General features: G+C 44.1%; 1 long non-coding RNA gene across 1 annotated transcript in view; it reads right to left on the bottom strand.

Annotated features, from left to right (window-relative positions):
• Window positions 1-293: 293 nt before the first annotated feature.
• Window positions 294-20,060, bottom strand: part of LOC131384423 (uncharacterized) — a 44,586-nt gene continuing 24,819 nt past the window's right edge. Inside the window, exon 4 of the long non-coding RNA XR_009215261.1 lies at window positions 294-409. This is a non-coding gene — a long non-coding RNA (uncharacterized LOC131384423). The remainder of the gene's footprint in view (window positions 410-20,060) is intronic.

A 20,060-nucleotide genomic window follows, 5' to 3' on the forward strand; every position in this document is an offset into this window, starting at 1 on the left:
AGGAGCAGCCACAGGACTCTTTTCTTTGTCATTGCCAACAAAACATCCCTGGGAACACCCCTAGCCAGAGTACAATGATTAGGTTGGTTATGATCAGATGGACTCAATATCCCAACAGATTACTAATTGATCACACATAGGCAACCAGATCTTTTAAAGGGGCAAATGGTATACCAAATAGAAAACAGCACATTTAAAAAAAATCTGTGACTAAAACAAGATAGACACTTGTTTATTTCGTTCTCAGGCAAACACCCAAAGGAAGGACTGATTTGGTGAAACCACAGTCTTTAGGGTCCCAGGGTTCTGTGTTCTGCTTTGTCAGCCCAACATGTAGCTTCCAGCCACAACATCGTCTCATGGTTCAAGGTAGATACTGCAGCTCCAGCCATTGTTTCCCACTTGCAATCTAAAAGAAGGAAGAAAGTGACAAAAAGGGTATTTCCCAGCTGAGTCTTAAAGAAGCCTTCTAGGAAGTATCACCTAACACCTCAGCTTCCGTATTAGTCATGGTTCTCCAGAGGAACAGAACAAATAGGAGATGATAGATGGATAGATAGATAGATAGATAGATAGATAGATAGATAGATAGACAGACAGACAGATAGATAGATAGATGATAGATAGATAGACAGATGATAGATCAATAGATGATAGATAAATAGATACATGATAGATAGACGATAGATTGATAGATTGATCGATCTATAGATAGATAGATAAGGAGATTTACTATGGGAATTGGCTCACATGATTGAGAAGTTCCACTGTGGGCCATCTGCAAGCTGGAGAACCAGGGAAGCCAGCACCATGGCACAGTCCAAGTCCAAAGGCCTGGCAGCTAGGGAAGGTGATGGGGTAACTCTCAGTTTGAGGCACAAGACCTGAGAAACTGAGGGGCCTTTGGTGCAAGTCTCAAAGCCAAAGAACCTGAAGTGCTGATGTCCAAGAATGAGAGAAGATGGGTATCCCAATTCCAGAAGACAGAGAATTCACCTTCCTTCTGTCTTTTTCTTCTATCTGGGCCCTCAGCCGATTAGGTGGTACCCACCTACACTGGGGGAGGGTGGATCTTCCACCGTCAGTCCACTGACCCAAATGCCAATCTCTTCCCAAAACACCTTCATAGACATATCCAGAAATATAGTAGGTCCCCCATACTCACAGTTTCACTTTCTTCTGTTTCAGTTACCCACAATCAACTACAGTCTGAAAATATTATACGACTGCTCTTACCGCTTTGGGGTCACTGTTAAGCAAAATAAGGATCACTTGAACACAAGCCCTGCAATACTACAACAGTTGATCTGATAACTGAGAAGGCTACTAAGTGGCTAATGGCCGTCCGGGGAAGACAGAGCAAGGCTGCGTGAGATTTCCTCACACTACTCAGAACATCACACGATTTAAGATGCATAAATATTTTATTTCTGGAATTATCCACTTATATCACAATGTTTATGTCACTCATTTCACTCTATCTCATCACATAGGCATTTTATAATCTCACATCATCACAAGAAGGATGTGAACAGTACTATAAGTTTTTTGAGAGCAAGGGAATCACATTCACATAACTTTTATTAGGGTACATTCTTATGGCTGTTCTATTTTGTTATTAGTTATTGCTATTACCTTACTGTAACTAACTTATAAATTAAATCTTATCATAAACATGTATATATAGGAAAAAATATAGTATATACAGAGTTTAATACTATGCATGGTTTCAAGCATCCACTGGAGGGTCTTGGAAGGTATCCCCCATGAATAAAGGGGACTTATTCTGTAATGCTGTATCAGCTATCTAGGTTTCCCTTAATCCAGTCAAGTTGACATCTAAAATTAACCTCACAGCTTCCATCTCATTGGCCAGGACATAGTCATGTGGTCATACCTAGCTGCAAGTGCATCTGGGAGCTATAGTTTTTTACCTGGGTATGTGGACTTCAGAATACAGGTGGAATTCTGTCATTGAGGAAGAGGTGGAGGGCAATTAGCAGTCTCTGCCTCCTATTGGCACTTGGAAACTCCCAGGAAGAGGCTCACTTCCCTAGATTTACTTTCAAGAAGAATTTGCTCTGACTTTTGTGCTTTGTCCAATGAGAATGAAATAGCCAAAAAAATAATAGCATTTGCATTTCATGTTCCTCATTTCGCCATGTATTTTTTTCCTAGGAGGCTACCATCTGAGGGAATGTGATCAAAGCCAATGTCCATCGCTGAGAGAGGGGATTGTTCCTGCCTTGTTTTCATTCTCCAGAGAAAGGAAAGTCTGAAAAAGTCCGAAGAACAAACATGTTGTGGGTTTGGACTCCTCCCATCCATCATGCTTCAGTCTCATTTGAACTCATTTCCCTCAAGGGAGAGGAGAATGAGTCCCTTGTCAGTGCCTGGGTATGTGGCTCTGCCAGAGTTGCTGCTGCACAAGGAGGAGCACAGGCTTCACGTCCTCCCCAGCCCTCCAAAATGCCACTGGACGGCATGCAGCGGAGGGCAAGCACGGTTCTTGCCGAGTTACACTTGCTGTGTAAATATGGAGCTAAAATAGATCCTTAGCCAGGACAAGGGTGTTATGAGGTGAGGCGCCCTGAAAGGAGGGCTGTCTTGAAGAAAGGAGAGACTAGCACTTCCTCAAATTTCTGCATGGTATTCCAAGTGTGATTTCTAAGTCCTTTTCCCCTTCAAACTTCCCTATGCAGTCTTAAAAAGAAAGAAAGAAAGAAAAAGGAATAAGAAAGCACAAGGCACTCAGGATAACAAGATGCTGGGGGAAGTCACGACATTGGAGAGGACACAGAGGGGCTCATGGTGTGGTCAGGACAGACATGGCCACATCGTGAGACAGTAGCCTCAGGGTCACTAACCAAGACTGTGACCTCCCACCCCCAGAGCCTGCTTCTTCAACTCATATTCCTCAGACTTAAAAGTCTGGCCTTTTGGAAAGAAGTGAATAGCAGCCCCTGCTGCAAAAGAGGGACCTGATTAACCTCCTAGAGCGAGGGGATTCCACACCTGGCCAAAAGTCACCCCCATCTACCTCCCTGCAACACCTTAGCCACTGTGATAGTCTTGCTTTCTATCACTGCACTTGTGATCTGGCTTTCCTGCCCACTTAAGAAGAATTAAAAGAAAATGGGAGATAACTATACAATGGTTTCCCCAGCAATGTTAAAGGTCACTTTTCAGGGAAGCTGAGTGTTCTGCCCTGATGGGCTCCAGGCTCCATGACAACTGTCTCTTTTCCAGGTGGCCATGCACCATGTGTTGAGCACACTTTTTCCCCAATTAGAGGCTGTGCCACGTATGCTGACAAGAAATGCTAGATTAATGACCTATGGGTCCCCAGCCCAAAATCTTGCTGTATTTGAAGGCATTTTTCTGATGTGTCTCATCTTTTACCAAATGGCCTGTGCCCCCAGGCTTCATCCCACCCTGCAGAATCCACAGCACTGCTCTCCCAGGACACATGTGTGCCGGCCTCCAGAGAGACACAGGCCTGGTCCTGACCGCAGATGCACTGAGCCATATTCTCATAGCGCTTCACCGTGCTCTCCAAGGCCCGATAGGTTTAGACTGAAGAAGCACAACGACCACATCTGCACCGTGGGCCTCTTAACTGCAGGTTCCAGACCATTAGCAGGCAAATAGTGTGAGGCCATTCCCGGCTGGGCTGTTTTGTCCTAAAAGATGGGCCCTCACTTATAAGAGATGTCGAACCCTAAACAGTTTCAACTCTGCTCCAATGATGTTGGCCACCCGGTGGTTAGCACAGAGAGCTTCCGTTTGATGTTTGACTCCTCTTAAATATGAGCTAAGAACACGAATCCTACCAGTAAGTAAATTGCCACATTTGGATTATAATTGAACTGTTTTGCTGCCAGCATTGCACTTGGAAAATTACAGCTGTATCGCAATAAGGAGCCAGAAGGGGTTAATTCACCTACGAAGCAAGCATAGTTGGTTCACTCCTGCCTCTCAAGAGGTAATTATAAATGACTGACAACCTTATTTATAGTTTTATTGAGCTGTAATTAAACATTAGAGTATTCATCCTCATTATTCTAGCAATTCTACTTTGGATGCATCCTCAGAAGGAGAATTTGGAAGTAATAGACTAGAATCTTCTTATGAAGTTTAGCATCCTTTAAAGAATAAAGACTTCCATTACTAAGGGGTGAAAATTTGATCTAAATTAGCAAGACCTGTTCCCAGAGTCCAATGTCACTTCCAGTCACTGCTTACCCATCTCAAGGTACGAGGACCACAGAGAGTTTACACTGTCCCACAGGCTTTCCTCGGTGGCCAGGAAGTAAAGACTCATTTGCAGGGCTCAAGAGCTGTTTTCGAATGATATAAACAAGCAGTTCTAGACCCTCAAGGAAAGAACATTTAAGTTCATATTTAAGAACTTCTAAACAAAGAGGTTCTGTGAAAAATGTTGGCTATTTACTCACTAATACATAAAACAGACCTATGACCTGTCCTTGCATAGCTCCCAGTTTGAGTAGGAAGAAGGTAAGTGCATAAAAATCATGTTTTTTAACTATGGCAAGTGACATGATTGAAGGAACATGGCATGGGAATAGAGGATAAAGGGGGATGGGAACATGCTTAGTAAAGGGAGTCAGGTGCAGCTTCTCTGAAGAGGTGGTTGATTATCCAGACCTAGAGGCTAGAGGGACAGGAGAGAGCCTGTGTGAAAGCCCAGGGTAGAACAAAGAGATTTGTCCCCTTCTGATCCATCTGGGGAAGATGAGTTAAGAAGGAAAATCCCAGGAGTCAAGGCTGATAGATACGTTTCTTTTTTTCTTTCTTTCTTTCTTTTTTTTTTTTTTTTCAGATGGGGTCTCACTATGTTGCCCAGGATGGTCTCAAACTCCTGGGTTCAAGCAATCCTCTCACCTTGGACTTCCAAGTGCTGGAATTACAGGCACAAGCCACTGCACCTGGCCTGGAGAGAGAGATGTTTTCAAGTAGCAACTGGTCAACCACTTGTTGGAACTATTATGTTGGAAATGTGCATGTAGAGGATAGAACTAAACTTTATAGACTTTCCCAGTTTGGGGATGCTTAATTTGTCATGTAACAGGGGCTTACCTCATGGTAGGACACATTCTGGCCCAGGTAGCAAGAGAGCTAGGTAGGCTACCCCATGTATTTGCTTGGTGTTACGAGAACGCAAACACATGTGCACACCCTGAGCCCAGCCTGAGCCTGTAGCTCTTGCCCTCAGATCCTGTCTAGCTCAGCGGACCCCCACTTGTCTCCTAGCCATTCCTTCACCTCTCTAATTCATTCTCCACACTGCACTAGAAGAGGTCTTTCTAAAGCCAGATTTGATTAGATCCTATTAATAAATGATGACATTTACCATAATCGACACAATAAAGGACAAGCTAATGGCCAAATTCTTTCTTAGCTTCATCTCTTGCTAGTTTGTGCTCCAATAATCTGAACTCTCAATCTTCTAAACTCTGTTTCCCCAGTTCTGTTTCCTTCAACATTTTTTGCAGGCCCCCTCATCTCCAAGTTGGACTTTGCTCTCTACAAAAGATGCCCACAGCCTGCATCTGACTGCCTCTGAGAATCTTCCTTGGCTCCACCTGTCCTGCAAATGTGAGATGATAATAAGGCTTTCCTTTGCTTTCTTGGCCACTCTTCTCATAGATAGATTCACTTCCTCATGACTGCATGGATCATGATTGCAAGCCCACTATATTTCCTTACAGGCCCACCCAGACTGGGCAGTGCCCTGGGGGATTGTAGGCAAATACCGATGCCCATTGTGAAGTTGGGGCTCCTTGCCTTTGCTGTTCTTTTTGCCCAGAACACCCATCCCACATTTCTTCACAAGCTATCCTGTTTTGACCAGTTAGCAAGTAATTTAAAGTGTGTTGCCCTCAGGGGCCATCCGTAAACAACCAGCCTTATCTAATTATTCCTCCTCTCTTCTCAGTATCTTATATATACCAAATATATTCAAATTATCTGTTAGTGGGTGCATGTTCCGCATTGTAAATTGTGCTCCTTAAAGTTAGCTCTGTGTCTCATTCTATTCTCCATATGCCCTATTTCATCCTTCTCTGCCTGGCATTCAGTAGATGCTCACCAAATGCTGGTGAGACTTTTGAACTGAACAAAGAAAATAACGAAACGGAAAGCCAGTTGTAAACAAAATGCTTGACTCCCCAGTCCTACACAGTGGCATGCACTGAAGACTTCCAAATTGTCAGCTTAGCCCATCTGATCCCTGAGCATGTGCATTAGGGGCCCAAAACGATTTAGGTTGGGGGCCTAAAAGTCTTCTAGGCTTGAACTTATTCTGAATTCTCATAGTTATTTATCTGAACTTCTTTGAGGGCACTTTCTGCTTTCTACCTGTACACATTCTTTTCTTTATAACTTTATAGCTCTTTATAGCTAAAGTATAAAATAATTAATGGTTGTACCTAGCACCTAGTAGGTACTCAATACATCATTGGTGAATAAATGTCTTTTGCTGCATCCACATCCCTTCTGTGTCCCTAATGGTTTATATGTTGAAATCAAATTCAATATAAATTCCAACCTGTAATTATCTAACATGTGGCGAATGCCAGTACGTGCTAGCTGCTACTGAGGACACCAGTACAGATCCTAAATCTAATACTCAAATCATAAAAAAAAAAGCCTAGGAAATACTCAGAGAACTTCTCAAACACGTCAGAACTATATCATTTTAACATTGGGTTTGTGGCTATATTGGGTTAAATGTTTGCACATAGAGATACACTTTAGACCACTAATATTTATTTTTAAAATAATAAGACAGATTACATTCAAATAATTGATTTCAAATAAACAATGGCAATAAATACTCTCACACATACATACAATAACCACTCTGAGATTCAGATGATGTAAGAATCTGTCCGGCCTAAAGGGATGATCTTAAGACAGACATAAGGGTAGAATCTATTATATATGAAATACTAACTGTGCAATTCGCTTCACATCACAATAATATTAATGATGACTGACATTTCGACTTCCATAGAACTTTTTGTCTAGCATGATCACATCATAGGTGCAAGTAACCATATGATTGCTCTAATGTGGGCTTAGTTTTAGTCACAAAACCAAGGTTTGATCTTGCACAATTCACCAGATCATTACCCAAAAGAGAATTTATAAAATGATAAATTCAACTATTAGAACCCACTTTACTCTTGGTCATGGGCAATAAAAGTTGAGTTTCAGTTGATGAGACATGAAGAAGACTGGAAATCTTACTTTCAAGGAATTTCATATGCTTCATCTGTGGGATACAGAATATAGTGCATATCAAAGAAAATCGTGGTCAATCTTGATTTTTTTAAGGCAGTACTGATTGAGTGAGAAAAGGAAACACTCATTATGTTGTAGTAATGGAACAGTTACGTTTAAAGCTTGAACATTTTCCAAGCATGTCCCCGAAAAGTTTTCTGATTCACAAATTATCCTCTTACTTTTATTTTTATTTAAAATTTTATCAATTTTTATTTTATTTTTTATTATGCATCCCATAATGATGAATAATAAAACATCCCATAGGATCCTATAATGATGCATGTCAACGTGTGCCCATGTTTGAATGTAATCCACTTACATTTATTGTACTAACTAATGATGTGTAGTACTTCTCCTGTTATCTTGCTTTATGCTCTATGTGTTTTATACTTCACAACTGCTCCCTTTATGTTTTTCAGTCTTTTGTTATGTAGGAACTGTTTTCTAACCTTTCTGCAACCTGATAATTTTGAAGATATATATTCTGGTTATACTGATAGTTAACATAAACTTTAGAATCCTCCAGTGTACATTTTCTCTCAGGAATGCAGCAGGATGACCCTTTGCCCCTAATAAGTAAGTGGAAAAAATGAGCATTATTTTACTCTTTCCTTTTTTCCTCCTTGCTAGTTTCCCTGGAATAGGGGCTTCTAATATTTATAATGATCTTTACAACATGGTCAGCCACACTATTTATATGTTCCCTCCATTTTTAAAGCATTTCCATTCAATGTTCTAATCACATTTACAACCACAATTATTTAGACTTAATATTATCTGGCTTCCGTAAAATGATATTTCCTTAGTTTTGGATGTTTAACATTAACTTGTTTATTGGTCAGTTGCCACATGTCTTTGAGCATTTTTCAGAATGAATATACAGGTGGTTTATTGATGAGCTTCTCCTACAGTACAAGTAGATCTTTATTCAGAAGTTCATCTTCTTTCTATATCTCAATATTAATGATGCATTTCTTTTACTTTTCCATTGGCTCTATAGGTGACTTTTTTTTCCGGTTTAGTCATGCTTGAATGATCACAAGGTTCTTCATATCTGAAGCTTGCCAATATTTACAATGCAAGGAGTCGCATGATTCCCAGCAATGACCATATGAACACTGCCAGAATCTTCCTCTAAGATCCTGGGGCTGGAAGGCTGCCTCCTTCGCAGAGCCCCATCTAAATGTGTAGTCTTTAAAAATCAGTTGTATATTACGGTCACTTTGAATTGATAACAGGTCTGCTTCCCCCATCTGATCACCTTATAGTGAGAAACACAATGTATTCATAGATGATTTGATAGTCTATTTCTTTCTTTTTCAGATGCAGGCTTATGCTGCAATTTCCACAGCATGCTCTTTTCACTATTTTCCTGTCCCCTCCGTTTATCATTGTCAGTATCCCATACCTGCATTCTGACTATTTCCGGCCTATTGCATTACCCAGACTGTACTCCCTAGACAGATATCAAAATAAAAAAAAAAAAAAAGAAGTGCCTGTGAAAGGGTTTGGTGGGGTAAAATGACCTTAGCCAAGACAGAAAGCAGTTGCTTCACCATTTAATTGGTGAAGGCTCCAGATTCTAGAATACATAACTCACTAAGATGGGGTGGAAATTTCCTAACGTCTTTCTGCTTGATCCAGCTTGCCTATCTCAAGCACCATCCAAGCTTTAGTTGGTAGAAATTCCTCTTGGCATCCAGCAAATCATTAGACTGTATTCCTAGCTTTCAGTACCGTACTGGCTTTTATCTCTCATTCCATTTCCATAATTACTGAAATGAGAACTTGAGAAGGTATATAACATGCCCCTACCTAACTGCCATCTGACATGGGAAGTTCATCTTTATATGGAACTGGCAAAAGGAAGGTCAGTCTGACCCCATGTTGAAAGGAAGTTGTGCCCCCTTGATTTTTCTTTACAGTGGTGACAACCTATATAACAGTGGAATACAAAAATAATCATAAGCAAAAACGGGCCACTGATTCTATGACCCTGCCTCTCTCCATGACCATCAAAGTAGGCAAGGGTCAGTGCCCGAGGAAAGCAAACATCTCTCACCATGGGCATTTCTCAACAAGGAAGAGTTAACCAAAGCAACAGCTGAGCTAACAAACCAAGGCTGCTGAGGACAAAGCAGAGGGGGCTGCTACAAGAGAGTCTTTGTCTGAGAAGGAGTGCCAAGTGGGAATGCAAGGCTATGGAGCAGAGCTGAGGACACCGGCTCTGGCCTCTGACTGCTTGCTTTCAAATCCTGGCTCTCCTGGCAGATTAACTGCAGGTCCATAGGCTAGGCAACATGTCTACACTTCTGGTTCCTTATTTTATAGATGGTACCTATCTCAAAGGGTAACTATAAGAAAAACATGACATTATACATGCAAAATGCTTGTAATATCATTATAAGCATTACAAACAATAGTACCTGGCCCGTGACAAGGGCTCATTAGTGCTAGTTATTATTATCATCCTCGCCCACATGTCTTGAACATAGAGAGATCAGATATAGACAAGGCAGAGAACAGCTAGTAGATACATCCTTAAGCAAAACATGCAGGTGATAGAGAGAGGTGTTCGTTTCCCAAGGTCCTAGTGGCTCTGGAGTGGGAGCAGCCTGGACTTGGGAAAGGGGAACTATTGAGGCTGCAAAGACAGGAAGCCCTGGGCTAGAAGTCGATGATCTACATACTCCCTGAGGCCAGTAATATTGCCATAGTTTCCTTGAAATCTCTATATTCTCTGTATCTAGCCTAGAGATGCGTTTAGATAAAAGGCATTTAATAAAAAAATTGTTAATTGAATGCAGCAGCACAAACCTGGACCAGAGAAGACCAGAGGCAGCATGAAGGCCAAGACAAAGCTTCAGTGGATAGTCACAATGTTAGTGTCCTGAGTGCTATTTATTCAGCACCTTCAATGCTATTATTATGCTATTTATTCTATTATGCTATTTATGCTATTTATTCAGCACCTTCAATGGTCCTGGAAAGGCACTTTATTTATTTAGGCACTATTTATTCAGCACCTTCAATGGTCCTGGAAAGGCACTTTACATACATTACTTTCTTTTCAATTCATACCAAAAATTCCAGTTTTTGAAATGAAGAAACTGAGCCTTTTGAAGCTAAGTAATTGATTCAATCTCTGTACACCAGGGTGTGTCCAAGCCACAGTGTGAACCCAGGCTGGCCTGAAATCAAAGCTCACAATCCTTCCCCAAGCCACAATCTTTCTCAAAGTCCTCAGGCAAGAGAGAAATTTCAAGTCCCCGAGAAAGGAAGCCCAGCACAGAGGGTGCTGGGAGGCTTCACCAAACAAATATCCGCCTCAGAATACGGCTTGCGATAGAAGGAGAGGACTCAGAGCACTGAGTCCACCTGCACCTGAAGATTCATCCCGGAGGCATAAAAAGGACAGATGGCAGCTTGAGACCCAGGGAATCCACATGGGACTGCCAGCTGCGCCAAGCCTCACACTGTTTTGATCAGATCTTAGCTGTTAGTAGAAATTGAAATAATTGGAAGAATAAAATATTCCAAATATTCCACTTTGTCTTTTTACTAGCCTACTGCAGCATCCAAAGGGCAATTCTCAGGCCAGTCACAAGGAAAAACTGTGCATTTGGAAATTGCCGGGCCACTGTAAGGAGGGAGATGATAGACATCCTGAATGTGACTATTATTATCATATGATTTGAATTCATTCCAAATAAAAGTCATATATTAAAAAAAAACTGTGAATGTTGCAATAGAATAAGTACTATACATCCTAAATTACTAATCTCCTACTTTTTTAACCTCTCAAACGACCATGATTATGAGTCTGACCTTTTCAGCTGATGACTCAAGAAAGAAAGGCCAACAACTCAGCTGCTACAGGTCTCCGTGAAGGGATTCTTACTTGCATTTTGGAGAAAGTCTTCTTGTAACGACTGGGACAGCCTGGAAGTACTCTAAGACTTTCTGTGAACAGAAAGGTGCCGACCTGCAGGGCCCTCCCAGCCTTCCTCGCAGTGGGCCTGCAGCACCATCGTTTTCCCGATGAACCCAGACTGGAAGCCCATGGGGAATCAGTTTTCCCTGAAAGTGATGCTCTTGGCATACCTCGGCCAGTGGGGTCTGCCATGCTCCAGGGCCACCAGAGGTCCCACAATTGCCCCACAGAAGGAGAGACTTCCCAGTTGTAAAACACGTGCTGCCCACTGGTCAGAGTCCCTGCCCATTGTCAGAAGAGGAATGATGGTGGCCACCCTCATGTCAAGCCTGCATGGCTGTCCAGCTGCCATTGTGGGAGAGATCCTGCCAGCTCACTAGGACTCGCCCCATGTCTCTCTGCAAGAGAATGTAGGGACAAATGGTCAGAAAGCTGGATGGGGTAGTGCCTGCCTCCTCCGCTGGGAGTTGATAGATGGGTGTATTCCTTAGATTAGAAGTTAGAAACAGCTAGAATCACCATTGGGTGGTGGGGAGGAGATACAAGAGGAGGTTCAGGGAACTATAGGCCCTAAACCACGTGCCCAAATCCACCACCTTTCACAGGACATGTGGGGACTGGAGCAACTTGGAAATAGGGTTTCACAAAAACAACGTCTGAAGCCAGGAATTTCCACTTGGGGTAACAGAGGATGGCACAGGAAGACATTCAGAGTCCCATAATCCAGGCAACCAGACTCGAAGATGTCACAACATGTCAGAGGCCAAAGCATCCTCCTTATTAAGGTGGTCTCAGAGCAGGGCTCAGGGAGATGAGGGAAAGGGTAAGCCCCCATAGGAGGAGGGGACCAGAACCAGGGGGCTGCAGCCAGCCCATGTTAAAGAGTTCAGGCCTCAGAAAATATCAAACTGTGGCCCAACTGTATAAGAATTACCTAAATTGACCAGGCATGGTCAGTTACCTAAATTAAACAGGCTCACACCTCTAATCTCAACACTTTGGGAGGGTGAGGCCGAAGGGTTGTTTGATTCCAGGAGTTCGCGGCCATAGTGAGCTATGATTGTGCCACCACACTCTAGCCTGGGAAACAGAGTAAGAGCCTATCTCAAAAAAAAGAATTACCTACATTACATGTCAAAAATGCAGATTCCTGTGTCCCACTCTAGGTCTATGCAGCTGAGGCCCAAGGGTTTATCCTGGAGGTTAACCTGACTTGGAGGTTAGCGAGATTTGAAGGGACAGGGCAAAAAAGGGAGGGAAGACTGATCCAAACCTATCTCAGCAGAGGTTTCCTTTATTTTCCCAGCCTTTGCCCAGGCCACCACCACTAAGTCTGGTCTCTAGGGCTTGAGCACACAGGACAAAGTAGCCTCAAAACTGAGATTTGACTTGGTTTCCTAAAAGGTTCATTACCGCTTGGTGCTAATCCCCAGCTCCTCACCTGCTGTGCTAATGAGCCTGGCATCATTAGTCCATTCCCCCAGGGCCATGAGCCCCAACTCACCCGTGAACACAAGCATCAGGGCTCAGAGTTTCACCTGAAGCCCAGAGCCAAAGCCCCACTGCGTTCCCCCAGCCTTGTCTTTCCAGCTCCCTGGGGCCAGAGCTGCTGCATGGAGCCAACCTCAGGCCACATTGGGTACAGTCAGGAAAACAGTGACAGGCTCAGGACAGCTTCTGTCTTCAGCAGTTCCAAGAGGATCAAAAAACTACCTGTGGCCTCCACCTACTTCCTGGTGTGGTGCAGAATTAAATTCTCCTGACGTTTACCTGGAATCTCCTGGCTGTGGGGACTATGATGGCAGGCATATTACACTCAATAAAAAGTTATTTAATGCCTAAAAGTATGCTACTCCAAGTCACAGACTACCTTCCTCCTGCCTGCTGTGGTGGCCCAATGCATGGGATGGGCATCCACCTCCCCCTTGGGTGTGACCTGCCCAGTTACCTTTTCTCAGGAATAGGTAATTTCCCCTAAACCGTAGGCTACTTCATTAAGGCCCTGATCAACTGTTTCTCTTCTCCTAGAAGCTAGCCTTACTTCATGTGCTCCTTAGACTAGAGGTAGATTCACATAAAGCAGGGATCAGCACACTTTTTCTGTAAAGGGTCAGGTAGTAGATATCTTAGGCTCTGTGGACCACACAGTCCCTCTCATAATGACTCAACTCTGCTGTTGCAGTGCCAAAGCAGCTATAGACAATAGGTAAACTAGTGAGCATAGCTATATTCCGATAAAACACTAGCTACAAAAACACGAAGTGCTCCAGATTTGGCCCATGGACCATAGTTTGCCAACTCCTGGCATAGGGGTGAAAAGGGAAAGCTCTAAAGATGGTTGGGTTCAATTTCAGGCTCCAACAGTTACCTAGCTGTGCAGCCTCAGTCAAATTACTTGACTTCTCTAAGATACATCACTATTGTCTATAGCAAATCTTCTTACAAGACTTAAGTGACATTCATGTATATAAAGTGTGTAAGAGGGTTTCCAAGCACATAGTAAACAATCAATAGCTGATCGGTCTTTTAATCCTTCAGACAGTGACGATTCTGCCCAGCACTTCCTAGCAACTGGCTGCTGCTTCCCCTGCTGCCTATGGGGTCCCCTGTGCTAGCCCTTGCCCTACCCATGCCTGAGTTTACTCCTCTCTGAGCATTGTTTTATTGTTCAGCTGTCCTGGCTGCAGCCATCCTCTGTAAATGGATTGCACTCCATGGCCCACTCCCCTACACTACTGAGCAGGGCTCCTCTTAGCTCCCATGCCCTCTACCTCCCCAGTGCTGCCACTTGGTTCTAGCATACCTAATGCAGAGCCCCTGTGGCTCTCTTAGCTCCCCTCACAGCTGGCAGGCCCACTGGGTGCCCAGCAGGCAGGGTAGATGCCTTAGCTAGCTCTGCAAAGTTGCAAATCCTCACAGAGAAAGAGGGATGACCTCATGGCTGCTGCTTCTGGGAGAGGTGACTTCTAAGAAGCTCTCTTCTGGTCTTCCTTTCTATTCTAAAATATGAGTGCAGCCTCCCAGTCTCCTATTTCCCAGCACCCTGCCCTCTACTAGGCCACATTTGACCAGGTCTGTGGAGAATGACACATCTGTAGAGAATGACATCCGTCTCCACGGTACCTTCTTAAACCATCATAGCTAGATAAGCTATGACATCATCTTCTCATATCAGTGCTTCCCAACAGTGTCCTGAGGAATAGTCATTCTGTGAAATATTAACAAGTGCTTGCAAAAGGGAATGTGTTCCATGGCCAAATACGTTTTGGGAACACACAGAGAAAGAGAGTTTAAAATATTTCTTTCCTACAGGTCTTCTCAGGGCGGTTCATAAGTGAGTATGCACTGCTCATCTTCAGGAGAAGAATGAAAAACTCTGAAGCATTTCCAAAATTTATTTCAGCGTGGAACAATTTTCAAGGGCCATCACACATGATCGGAATTCTGAGGAACCCATTCTGGGAATTGCAGCTGTGGACAAAGGGCTATGTATCTCTGCTCTCTGAGTTGATTGATGGCAAAGGTTAACAGAGTGTGCATGGTAGAGAAATCTTTAAAATCCTTCCTGTTCATTATACTTGTGTTCATTTCTCATCACAACTTGCTCAGCACATTTGTACCATGGGCCCTGCTTGCCTGCCTCAGGGAGGTGGGCTAGCTCCCTTCTGTCAGACAGACCAGCCAGATCTATAAAGAATTCCCTAAGTTAGTGAAATACAATGCCCCTTCCTTCCTGAAGCCACCCAGTCACCCCAATCTGGATCTTTCCAAATGTTCTCCTCTTTGACTCTTAAAAGAAGTGCAAAGCGGCCCACAATTCATGTCAAATGAACTGGCCTGCAGTTTCCTAGTTCGTCCCCATGGGCTCCTTTATGAAACCGTGGCTTTATTGGTCTTAGTCATCCCATCTCCTTAGATGCCTTTGCTGAACTCAGTGAACTTATTTAAACACCCCCGGGGCTTCTCCTATTTCCCTCAGCCCCCTTTCTGTGTGCCCGGAGCCTGTTGGCACTGACCTAAGGAGACATTGTGGAAATACGAAATCTTTCTAACAATTCCCAGATTGTAGGAAAAACTGCTGTTTGCATTCTTCGCCCTCCATCTGTGTCCACACAGTCACAGCCTCCATCCTTGTTGCCCAAGTGGAGTCTCACTTTGTCTCGGAGGGAGATGGAGCTAAGACCCTTGTCCCAGAGGCAATCCCCACTCCTCCCTCAGGGCTAACCCTGGTTCATTGACAAGTGACTTCTCTTTTCTTCTTTTTTTTTAATTGCAAATCTGTAGTAAAAGAACTTACAGTCAAACAATGTCTGGGAAGTACCTTGAAGTCTCCTGATGAAAGGTGCTACGGAGGTCCTACATATTATTATTTCTGCAAACAAGGGAAATAATAGCTTGTTGCTTCATCTAATTCTCCTGAATGGACTCGGGCTCTGTAATTACCTGGGTTATAGGGCACTTGCTCAGAAGGCTGCATCCGAAGACACAGGCAGCCAGATGGCCCCGACAGGGTTTCACAACATGCTCCCTGAGTGCTCACTCAGGCGTACCTTCTGTGAGGCCGACTTGGGGATGAGAGAGTTAAGCCAGATTTTTAATATGTGGAAATTGACTTTAATAGGAGAATCTACAAACCCGTGAGGCAAGTTAGTGCCAGTTCTTCCCTAGGTCTGAGCACCCATGCAGAGGGAACAGATGTCTGTCTTTCTCTAGTGGGGGCTGAGGCACTGAAAGGATGGTCTGGGAGGGCCTGAGGAGCTCTCACCAACTCAAGATGGAAGGCAGCCTCTAACTCGGCTTTCTTCCTTTCTCCTTGGCAATCCTGCTTCACTCCCCTGATTTTCAAAATGAGAGGGTTGATAAAGTCCACCGTTTCCAGAATGCTCCTCCCTGGCTCCGGTGCTTCAGGGGGACCCCCTGTGACCACTCCATGGCTCAGAAAGAACCCCATTGGGGCGAGAGGTCTTGGGCATCTGGCCCCCATTTCAATCAGATCTGCTCTCCCATTCTCCAGTTATGGTTCCTCATGAGATTTTGTTTGGGGAGGGGAAGGGTTCTTTGCATGTGAAAATGATTAAGAACATCATCAAGGTCTTTTTAACTCATAAGGTCCTTTGATCCCCGTTCTAAGCATCTCCCACTCAGCTGCTCACCTCACAGCCCAGATTTTCACTCCCCATGTTTTCTCTCCTAGTCACTCAACTGCAGGTGAAAATTATGAGGATGTATTTCTGGGAATAAATTAAAGGTATGTTTTGCTTTTGAAAAAATCGAGTTACCTGGCAGAAACGGAATTCCATCTTTCAGCTTGGTAGTTGTCAGCAGTATTCATGGGGATTTTCCTCGTTCCTGTTGTTGGTGCAGTGCTTTCTGTAGTCCTTCCGCTTTTGCAGGTGCTCCCACCAGCCCAGCGAGGATGTTGACGCCTTGCCCAGCATCAAGCCAGAAATCGCTGGCCTCTCAGAGCTTCCATCCCTATTCTTACAGCGTATCCATATGTTTTTGCTCTGCATTGGGTTTCCCTTTTATCAGGGTTCTCTGCACACATAGCCTGTGGCAAGGGGCCTCCCTTTTACACCTTCCCACTCTGACAGTCTTGCTGGCAGAGAGAGCTTGCACCAGCTGGGGGCTCACACACGCATGCACACATGCCTGAGTGCCGCTTCTCAAAGAAAGCAGAGAGGACCCATCTATGGCTCTCATTCATCTGCTCTGGTGCCTAACCTCCACCTTGTGCCACTGTCTCTGTGTGCTGCTCACTAAGTGCTTCTATCTAAGCCTTAAGAAGTCAGAGCTGCCAGCCTTTTTCTTCCCTCCTTGGAGCCAGTCTGACCTGTTTGGATCCATCAGAATTTTCAAAAGTACTGATTGGCCCCTCCCTAAGTGTCCATGAGAGTCAGTGGAGAACTTTGGAGATGCTGAACCCCATGGCACTCTAGAAAAGGACAAAAAAGGGGCTGAAGCTGGGCGCCTCATGCCTGGGTTTACCAAAGACTTTACCTGGCTCTCACAGATAGTGCCGTTGTTCTCTTGTCTCTGACCTATGGAGTCTCTAGCTATGAAAGTCTTAGCCTTTAACTCCTTCCACTGAGACCCCAAGGGTCCCATCCATCCCCTGTGGCTCTCTTAGTTCCCCTCGCAGCTGTCAGGCTCACTGGGTGCCCAGCAGGCAGGGTACATATCTCAGCTAGCTCTGCAAGGTTGCAAATCCTCACAGAGAAAGAGAGATGACCTCAGGGCTGCTGCTTCTGGGAGAGGTGACTTCTAAGAAGCTCTCTCCTGGTGTTCCTTCCCATCCTAAAATACAAGTGCAGCCTCCCAGTCTCCTACTTCCCAACACCCTTCACTCTGCTGGGCCATGTTTGACCAGGCCTGTGGAGAATGGCATATCCGTTGAGAATGACATCCCTCTCCAAGGTACCTTCTTAAACCTCATTGGAGTTGAGATCTCACTCAGTTCTTGGGCTCCTCCTTGCTAAGACCTGTGCAACAAGGCCATTGGTTAAGATGTTTCAAAGCACAGTCTGACCCCACATTTCCCTGACATATCCTTGCTTTCTTCTTCTTCTCCCAGCCCCAGGCCTCCCGCAGGTAGACTTCTCATCAGAGCCGGGGGGCTGAGAGTGGAGCTTTCCTCTCTGATTCTTTCCCCTTTAACAGGGCCCACCATGGCCCATGGCAGCACAGAGTCTGAGCAGCATCTGGCTTGGGCTGGTCTGTAGAGATCTGGAATCCAAACAGTCTTTAAAGAGTTATGACTCCAGGAACTGCGGATGGCAACGTTTTCTATTATTAACAGTTCCAACTTTCCCATCTGGCTGTTTTCAGAATGAAAGCTGGAGATTACTGTCAGCATTAATTACAATCAGGTGTACTTTTCTTCTACTCCATTTTGCCCCAATGGTTTCTCACACAGCGAGAAATCCTTAAAATGCATGTCCTTTGAAATGTGGCACATAAATCCTTGCTGCTGGTGAGAGCGGCTGTCAGCCCGTTGGGCTCTTGCTGGATCTAGGGGAACCTCACAGAGTTCATGGAAGCTTCCTTGGGTTTAGAAGCTCGTCTGAACCCCTCGGACCTTCAGGAGAGGAAATGTCAAGAGGATCTGCTTCCTTGCAAGATTTCTGGCACTTCCTGCTTCTAGTTTAACCAGAGCTACCTCAGAAACAGTTGTGTGAAACGTCTGTGTTGAGGGCCCCAGCTAAATCACTGAAGGCAAAGTTGCAAAGGAAGAAAACCAAAGAGGCTGAGCCACGGTCCACCCAGTTCCTCCAATTCCCCACCCAAGTCTCTTTCCCGTGTCATCTCTTTCACGCCCTCTCTCCCTACCCCTTGCCCTATTTTTAGTCAATGTTTGGACAATATCGTCTCATTCTGAAATATTTCGTCTCTCTCCATGTTTCTCCCTATATGCATATTTACATATATGCTATTTGTCTTATATTTTCTGGAAGTTACTTTCCATTACTCTCATTATTTTCCTCCGTAGGCATCCCACATATATTCATCTTTAGAATTAATGAAACATCAGGACCATCTTCCTTTTGTAAAGACATTTGAATTTAAATCAGGTCGGCCCTTCTAGTATTTGTATTATTCTTTCATAATAGTAATGCTATTTAAGCCACAGCACTACCATTGCTATTTGAGGGACCCTGAGTAAGCTGCTTAGACCCTCTGAGTTTCTGTTTCTTTGCCTGCAAATGACAATACTATGTCTTTACAGGGATGCTTAAGGGATTCAGGAAGACAATGACAGCTTCACACAGGCAAGCAGCAGGTGTTACCTGCTCACCTAGCGTGTGCTCCATGATTCCAGGCACTGGAAGAAGGGACAAGGAAATAACTCTTAAGCATTCTTGAGAGGGCAGCTCTCATCTTCTTGGAGGGTGATGGAAGGGTTGTTGACATAAGACTGCAAATGTGTAAGTGACATAAAGCCATTACTGTTTTACCCCCATATTTTTCACCATAGAGCACAATCTTCATGAGTTTCACTTGTCACATGTGGCTTATTCCATTTTCCAATAGAATGAACCACCTTACCTAGTCAGCCTGTGATTTGATTTTATCCCTGAGCAATTGCAATCTAAAGTTCCAGTGTTTGAAAAAGAAAACCATTAACCTAGAACTTTCTCCCATCCCTGCCTTCCCCAGACACACTACCCACAAACTAATAAACTTGGAGGAAAAGGGGAGGGGAGAGTGGATAACTTTTAAAGAGCTAAGCAGAGTAGGGCCTATTTCCTTAATAAAAACTGAATAGAGGAACTTACCACAACTACATTGGTTGTACTACTAAATCAGTCCTGGCCATAACTTGCCCTAATTCACTGCTTCCGTCACTTGCCCCTTTGAGCTCCACAGTGGTGCTGGCTCTCCCTCATTCCGTTCACCATTGGCTTTCTTCCTCAGCTGCCCCAGAGACCTTCTGCGGTGGGTATTTACCGCAACTCCCCTCTGAGTTCCTGCAGCCATCTTTCAGATTCATTCTCCAGCTGCATTTCATAATCTCAGTAGAATAAATGAAGTTTTTGACAGTTCATTTATTTCCTTGATATATTTCAGATGTCTCTTTAGACAAAGCTCTGGTTTAGTCATGTTGGTTGTCTTGAATCGGATATTAGGTGAGAACACTTCCTGGACACCCATTATTGAGATGTGCATTAATTGTATTTGCATACAGTCAGAGGGCTCAACGACCTTCCGAACTCCTAATTTTTCTACTTCATTAAACTCAATGAGTGTGCTGAGATTCATAAATGAGACAGTTATGAATGCCGTTGCAACTGCGTGGGTCTGCTTAAAATGGGTG

This window comes from Hylobates moloch, unplaced genomic scaffold (genome assembly GCF_009828535.3).
Source record: "Hylobates moloch isolate HMO894 unplaced genomic scaffold, HMol_V3 SCAFFOLD_1, whole genome shotgun sequence".
Taxonomy (NCBI): Eukaryota; Metazoa; Chordata; class Mammalia; order Primates; family Hylobatidae; genus Hylobates; species Hylobates moloch.